Genomic DNA, 8,417 nt, shown 5'->3' with positions numbered 1-8,417 from the left:
AAATTAAGTGCAATTCAAATGGCGACACGAAACGTATGCAATAAAAGCAATTTACCTAAAGCCCCGCCAGGGCTCACTCCACACCACACCACTCCACTCCACTCCACTTCCCACTCAGCTGCCACGCCCACGCAACGCCCAGATCCAGCCTCACGCTAGGTGCCTCTATAATAGAGTCTGTTGTCGCCAGTCGCCAGTCGCCAGTGGCCAGTGGCTGGTCTCAATCTCAAAGCTCTTTTTTTCCTTTCCTCCTCTTTCGATTGACTACAAAGCGTATTGTGCGTTGCCTAGGGGTGGTGGCAGTGGGCGTGGCCAGCGGTGCAGTGGGGCGGGCAGCGGGAAGCGGGTCAATTTTTGTTTGTCTGAGCTGCGGCATTAGCTCAACGCGCAGCAGGTTGCCAATGTTGTCTATTGTTCGTTCTGTTTTCCTTTTTTTTTTTTGCTTTTTCTTCTACTTCTTCTTCTTCCTCGTTTCCTCTTCTCTCTGACTCTGACGGTCTTCTGTTTTGCTACCCCCTTTCGCTGGGCGTCCACACACCCCCATGCATGCATATAATTGATTTGTGCCGTCTCCTTCTCAATTTGGCTGGCATTTTGAACGATTTCGCCTCCTGTTCAATTGAATGGAAACTTAAATATACATATGTATATGGAGATCTCCCTCTCTATGCAACTATGCTCCAAGCGCCCGTCCATTGTCCATGCTTGTGTCCATGTCCGTAGCCGTAGCCGTGTCCGTGTCCGTGGCCGTGTCCATGCTTACAAATCATTGGCTTTTGCATTTAGTCCTTGCCAAGAAGCAATTCGAATATTTTATTTCAATCTAATAACCCCAAACCGAAGCTCAGCCTCAGATTTACCTTCAGCCACAGCCACAGCCAGAGATTCAGCCAGAGCATCTCCTTTTAATGCCGTCCGTTGCTCTGGTTGTCTCTCCTGCGGCATTTGTCACGTTACAGGTTTTTCGGTTACTCTTCATCGTGTTTTTTTCTCTCTCTCTCTTTTTGTTATTAATCTCAATTTGCCCCCCCTGCGCCCGGGCACAATTCTGATTTGTGATTCCTGAATGGCTCGACTCCAAATGCGATACACTGTTTACCTTTGCTCAACGAATCGAACGTGCTTCAGCTGCCAGCTGGCGACATATCTATTGGCTATTGGCTCGCATTCTGGATACACTCCATTGAAAATACATTTGCTAATCCCCGAATCCTTTCATTGATACTGGCCCGGATGCAGCTTAAGCCCGTTCGCACATTATTGAATCATCGACAAGGACTTAAGCGACGGAGAATGACTTAATTGGACTTAGCTCGAGTGACGATAAGTACATGGGATGCTATATGTAGCTCATGGAACGTGTAATATGATGGTTCGTTCGTAAAATTCACCAAATTTATTAATAAATTCCTTTCAAGTCAATCAAAACTAGATTGGGGCTTATCAGGCTTTGGCATGTTAAGATTTTTGAAAATACTTTCTTTAAAACTTCCTTTAAGCAGATTACTGGCAGTACGACTTATGAGTAGAGTGACTGAGAAATTAAGTTCATCTAGAGCATAAGAAATAAACTTTGACTACTTATATATTATCGTCTCTTAGTTATTGTGACAAATCTGCTAGAAATTCGAAATACAAAGATGAAGAAATGGAGAAATGGAGAAGTCCACAGAGAGCGTTTGCCTCCTCATCTCTTATCCCTTCTCTCGCTTCTCTCATAATCTATGCTTCCAGAAATATTACTAAAATCAAACTATTCCCAAGACAAGATCAAGACCAAAGTAAGTAATAGTTGATAAAAATAAGTAGGAATCCTTATTTCCCTAGGACTTAACTTTAAATCCCTTAACTTAACAGTTAAGGCTTGACAGTGTGACCCATAACTGTAGTTCTCGCTAAGAGAGAAGCGAATGGATAAGTGTTGGGGAAAAAACTACTACAGATTGAGCCTAGATAAAAAACAATGCCAGAGGACATTTCACTTATATCTCTCTGCTTAACCCACAATCTTAACTTCTTTTCTAATTGAAACTGCCAAAAAGCTTTCCGTTCCACAAAAAGTTTCCCTAAAAAGTCTACAAAATAATGTTTCTCCATTAAACCATTTATATATGCATATAATTAATTGCATCACATAGCGCACATTGAATTCGTTTAGTTAGCTGCATTAAAAAAGATATCAGTGCCCGGCAGCCGTGCAGCCGTGCAGCCATTTAAATGGGCGTGTCCAACGCTTGACCATGGGCGGTAAATTAAAAAAGAACTGCGAAAAAAAGCAGAGAGCCGAAACAAAAACTCAAAAACAATATGCAACAAAAAACGTGGCCTTCCGAAATACCCTACCTTAGCGCTAGACCGGGCATATGCGCTGTCAGCTAAACCTTGAGCCAAGTAAACACAACTCAAAGCAATTCAATTCGAGTCGATGTAGAGCATTTTGTTGGCGATTTTTTCTTGTTTTTTTTTTTTTGGATTGCAGCAACAAAAATTGATGCTCTTACTGTTGTGACAGGTCAAACAATTGCAGTGGGCGTGGCAAACGGTAGGAGTTCGAATGGACGGCTCACACCGACTGTCTGCTGCTGCCTCGCCGCTCGCTGGACAAAAACAAAGCCACACGAAAATTGGTCCATTTTGCCGTTGTTGTTGTTGTTGCTGTTGCTGTTGTTGTTGTTTTTGTGCAGTAAATATTTTCAGCAAGCACAAAAGCTGAAATCACATTTGGTGCCGAGGTGCGAGTGCGATTTAGGGCGTGCATGGCCAGCCAGACAGCACGACAGGACGACAGGAGGACAGGAGGATACCTGCACACAAAGCCGAGCAAAGGACACGAGTCAATAGCAATAGCAAAAAAAAAAGCAAGCAAAGAAAATAGAGATTTCCATTTGCTGCCCCAGCACGCGCCCCGACTAAATTATGATACAGTTTTAGCACTTATATATATATACGTATATATGTACTTTCCACTAAAAGTATTTATACCCATCGAAAGTTGTTGCCCACAGACAGACGGGCAGGACACAGCACGGAGCATCCTTGTGCTGGTTGGTTTTGTAAGCCTGTAAGTTAATTATACGCTCGTCTCCTCTAGCTGCCGCTCGGTCACTTGAAACGCAAATATTCAACTCGACTGGAGCAGCAAAAGGCTTCATTGCATAATGGGGCCAGGGCATGGCAGCGATAATGAGTGTTATGGCAACGCCGGGATAAGCATAGGCAAAAGGACACCGCAGTCAGCTGTTGCGCAATGATAAAGCCAGCCATATTGTCGCAGCTCGTCCACATGATCTATTAATACACAATAGGCGCATCAGGCAAGCTAAGGTAAAGTATCTCAGCGCTATAGAAACTGCGACACAAAGGGATTCGAATGCCGAGATACTTTAATAAAACTCGTCGTAGTTGTGAAAAGTTTCTAGCTAATTGCAGATTTACATCAATATCAGACACAATTTGTAATCCTATGAACTATCCGCAAGCTGAAGGAAGAAGCCAAGCGAGGAGGAGCACGAAGTGGAAGAAGTAATCCTAATAGCTAGACAAGTAAAAATTTAGAACATGAAGCCAAAGTGTAGAAAAAGAAGCCAAGAGCTATAACAGATCAATCTGTCAAGTGGATAACAAAGCGAGAAGCACTGCAAGATGTTCTTAAGAAGAAAACAAATGAGAAGTTGAGCAAAGTTGGGCATAGTTGACAAGTGAATAACAAAGAGAGAAGCAGCTGCAAGAAGTTCAAATAGAATTGGAGCCGAAATACAAATAGAAATCAGAGCGAGAAAAGAAATGACAAATTAAGTAAGTTGTCAATTAAATATCAAAGCGAGAAGCAGCTGCAAGAAGAAGTTAATGAAGAAGTTAACAAGAAGAGAAATCAGAATCGAAGTCAGCTAATTATTGAATGCCAAAGCGAGAAACACTACAACAGCTCAATACAGAGCTGTGATAGAGTCTTGTAGATAGTCTAGAAATAGAAAAGAAGAGGGAGAAGTTAAGCAGAGCAAGACGAAGTCACACGAGCTGTCAATCTGGAAATAAACCTCAGCTAAAGTAGAAAAGAGGCCACAGGAAAGACAAGCGGAAAATGAAATGAACAAGCAACAAGCGAAGCAAGCAGCTAAATAAGAAGTTAAGGCACAGCAATAAAAAATAAGAGAATTCAAAACAAAATCAAAAAGTTCAGCCAGTGTCAGAGAGAGCAAATAAACATCAAATCAGGCGCGAGTGGAGAATCGAGAGAGCTGCATGCAAATCGATGAGCCAAAGAGTAAACTTTGCTGATTGCTTTTTAACACTTCGCTGCTGCTCTCTGCTTTTATGCTTTCCATGCTTTCTCTCTCGCTCTCACTCTCACTCTCTCTATCTGTCGCTTATACATTTTCAGTCCCATTTTCCCTCCTGTCTCTCTCTCTCACTCTCTCTTTCTCTCAATAACATCTCTAATAGTTATATGATTATAGTCACTGAACTAATAACTTTCCATTTCGCAGCTTCTTGCACGCCTCTCGCTCCTGTTGAGCCTTCAAGGAGCGGTCCAGCAATCCGCCAGCCGTTGGCTACGTGCTGCTATCTTTGTTGGCAATCCGAGCCAATTGCTTGCATATTGCCAAACAAATTGTTGGGATAATTTGGTTCCTCTGCAGCATTTGATGTCCTGTTGCTGTCGCCGCCGCTGCTGCTGCCGTTTGGCAACTTTTTAATTGCAGTCTCATAAGCTTAGTGCAGTCGAATATCAAAAGCTTTGCCGTCGGTTCCGAATGCTGCCAGCATTTGCTGGCCACGACAAAAGTTTTGCTTTGATACAGATCGCATGCATGCCCAACTAGTTCCCAACATTCCCTGTATGTGAGGGTGGGGAGGGGGGGGGGAGGCAAGGGGAGGGGCAAGGGGAGGGGCAAGGGGAGGGGCGTGCATTAAAGGCATGCTTTAAGCATATATGAGACATCTACATATGTATGTATGTCGCCCATCACATGGATACATGCGTCAGGTATGGATGTTTTGCCGTTGTTGTTGTTGTTGTTGTTGTTGCTCTTGTTGTGTTTTGTTGAATGCTTAGGTTTGGTTTCCTGGAAAAGTCATAAAAGCGTACAAAAGCAACTGGCAAAGAAATGCCAAGCCAAACAATACAATTTGTTACCAATTAAATGACTGCATTACATAATAATAATAATAATAACAGCAACAACAACAGCAACAACGAGAAGAATGAGAACCGCCTGAAGTGGCAGCTGCTGCTGCTAACCCCCGCCAGCAGCCATTACGACTGAATTGAGTGACAGACAGGGCAACTGTTCTTATTCTACCCTATTGTTAGGCATTTAATAGGGTATCATATTTTGAGAATTTGATATGTAGTATTTGTATTAAGCAAGTTTGTCTTACATAATTGCTTAGATAATAAGATAAGAGATTAGGCCGAAGGCTTACGACATGCCAACCCGGCGTATGAAAACAGATTTATGCAGTCGTATGTCATTTATCACAAGGCTAGCTTCAATGAAAATTCTAACGCTCTATAAGCCTTTTTTGGATTTTTAATAAATCAATTTTTCTCACTATCATTCAAGAAAAAGTTTTGTTATGAGACATGATTTAGACTGTGAAGCATAGCAAGGAAGTGAAGGGACTGGATGGCAATTTTACATTAAGTTCTCAACAAAACTGATCTCAGATTGGGAGCTAACACGTTAAGATCCTTCAATTGATATTCATTACCTTTCTTCAGATTTAATATAGCACCTATATTTTTCAGATTTAAAAGCCTAATTTTTCTAGCCATTTCTGTCGGCTATGCATAAAGGTAAGTGACTTTACATAGGTATTTAATATGTATATATACTATTTGTATATATAACACTTATATTCAATGCTTGTCTTCAGAGGGTAAGCTTCAGCTCATATGCAACATCTCATAGCAATCCTGTATTATGAAGCTCGTTTCCTTAAGCAATAACATTATGACAACAACATTAATATATAGACTAGCTAAACTATACAAAGCTTCTGCCACTTTCATCATCATATTCAGGGTATTCATCTAGTCGAGCACACTCAATCAAATCATATTTACTTGCTCCAATTGCTGTTGTTGTTCTTGCTGCTATTACGCTTGGCGTCAACGAAGCCAGATAAGTGTGTGTTTGTGTTAGTGTGTGTGTGTGTGGATGTGGATGGCTGTGTTAGTGTGTGTGTTATGGGCATACGTAAGCATACAGCATCCCCGGATCCGGGCAACGCATATTGGTTGTCAAAGTAACCGAATCAATGGCATACAGCACAGGACGCGCTCAAGGACTCTTTGGGGCAACATCTTTTTATTATTGGCAGGTGAGCGCTAAAAAAAAAAAAACACAACAACAAAAACAAAGCAAAAGGAAAATTTTATATTACTTCATTATGTGTTATGCTTTTTGATTTGATACCTTAATTTGCTTCATTCCCATACCCATCCCAACACCACCCCCCTCCCTATCCCCAGCTCCAGCTTCAGGTTCAGCTCCAGGTATTTTCATAAATTGAATATCCCCCATTCATTAGCAAAATTAGCAGCAGAATTTCAATATGCGACCCACAGCAATTAAAATAGAATCAAACGCCAATTTATTTATATCAAAATATATATATAAATGTTTATTAGCAATATTCATATGTGTGTAAGGTGTATCTGTGTCTGTGTGTGTTGCAATTAAATTTATAAATTGCAAACAATTTATTCATTTGTGATTTATGTTTATTCTTGTTTTATTGACTCTCTCTCTCTTTCTTTAATAATTACCAACATTATTACGAAAGGCCAAAATCATTTCACCAAAAGTTATACAAATACTTTTTCCAAAATTTCCTCCAATTTCCCTATTATTTTTTTTTTTTTCGTTCTGTTATTTTTCACACACATACATGTTCATGTGGGGGGAGGGCAGGGCTTACATTTTCTATGCACAATTATTGTTTTTTCATTTTCGTTCTATTTTATATTATTCAATTTATTTATATTCATCAATTTAATTCAGTTCTCTATGCTACAATTTTGTGGCTCAATTCAAAACTATTTGTGTATTTAATTATTAAGTTGTGTACTTACTTGTTTGTGTGTGTGTGTGTGTGTGTGTGTGTGTGTGTGTATATGTGTAATTGATTAGTGTGCGGTCCATCAATATGTGCTTTTGCCTTAAAGTAGATCAAAATCAGCTTAGCCTTTAAGGTTTTCAAACATCTGGCAACGCCAGAACTGAATTGGCCTCTCAAATAAGTTGCGCTTGAATTTCTTTATGCTGAATTGATACATTTATTAGAATGATCTATGAAGCCGTGATATATAGAGTCACTAACCAGAGAACACATAGACTAGACAACTAGTGGAAAGCTTTTTGCACGCTTTTTTTGAGGCTTTAGCACCCCAGACAGCTTTGGACTCGCTCGGCTCCTTACTTTTAGGTTCGAGCTACGAAAAAATACGAACGCACAATCATTTCGCTTCATGCGCTCGACCGAGATGGTCAACTTTTGAACAAAAGATCCCTCTATGCTCAATGTTTCCCTTGCTCTCTCTCTCTCTCTCGATGCTCTCTGCTCTCTCGAATGTGTATATGTATGTATACATGTGAGGCTCACATTGTGAGCACAAGCAGCAGCTCACGAAAATTGAAATTTCTTCGCAGCAATAACCCATGCCTTCCCTTATGTGTGAAGAGTATACCGAACTTTTCAAACCGTTTGCCATGTGTTTTCGTTATTATTTGTGGGAAGGGTATAAAAGGGTTGGTGCGCATAATGAAAATGTTTTCGCGACGAGCATGCACACACACACTGTCCCTTGCTACATGTACTATGTACTGCATGTGAGCACAAGTAGCGCTCACAAGAATTGAAATTTCTTCGCAACAAGAACCCATGTCTTCCCTTCTGAGTGAAGAGTATACCGAACTTTTCAAACCGTTTGCCATGCGTTTGCGTTATTATTTGTGGGAAGAGTATGAAAGCGTTGGTGCGCATAATGAAAATGTTTTCGCGACGAGCATGCACACATACACTGTCCCTTGCTACATGTACTATGAGCATTTGTATGCCTGTGTGCAAAGCCCTTGCTGGCTATAGCAATTTGAAATCCTAGCATTTGCATTTGGTCGATCTTGTGAAGTGCTCACACTTACATAAATATGTTTGATTGTGTGTACGCAGGGGCCGCGATGCTCACAAATGATGGGGTAATCATTGTAGAAGCAATTCAGTGCCTTTATATGTATGTGCGTGTGTGTATGTTTATATGTGTATGCATGCGACATGAGCATTGCCGTGTGCCCACGACAACTTAGAATTATGTGAACGATTTTGGGTTTTAATTGAAGAGGCGCGCTTACATTTAAGTAGATGATTTTTTTTTTGTTTCAATGGTCGTGGGTTTGCCTATCAGAATGATA

This window comes from Drosophila arizonae, chromosome 5 (assembly GCF_054131065.1).
Source record: "Drosophila arizonae isolate 15081-1271.41 chromosome 5, UAZ_ARI_1.0, whole genome shotgun sequence".
Taxonomy (NCBI): Eukaryota; Metazoa; Arthropoda; class Insecta; order Diptera; family Drosophilidae; genus Drosophila; species Drosophila arizonae.
This window is presented reverse-complemented; position numbering follows the sequence as displayed.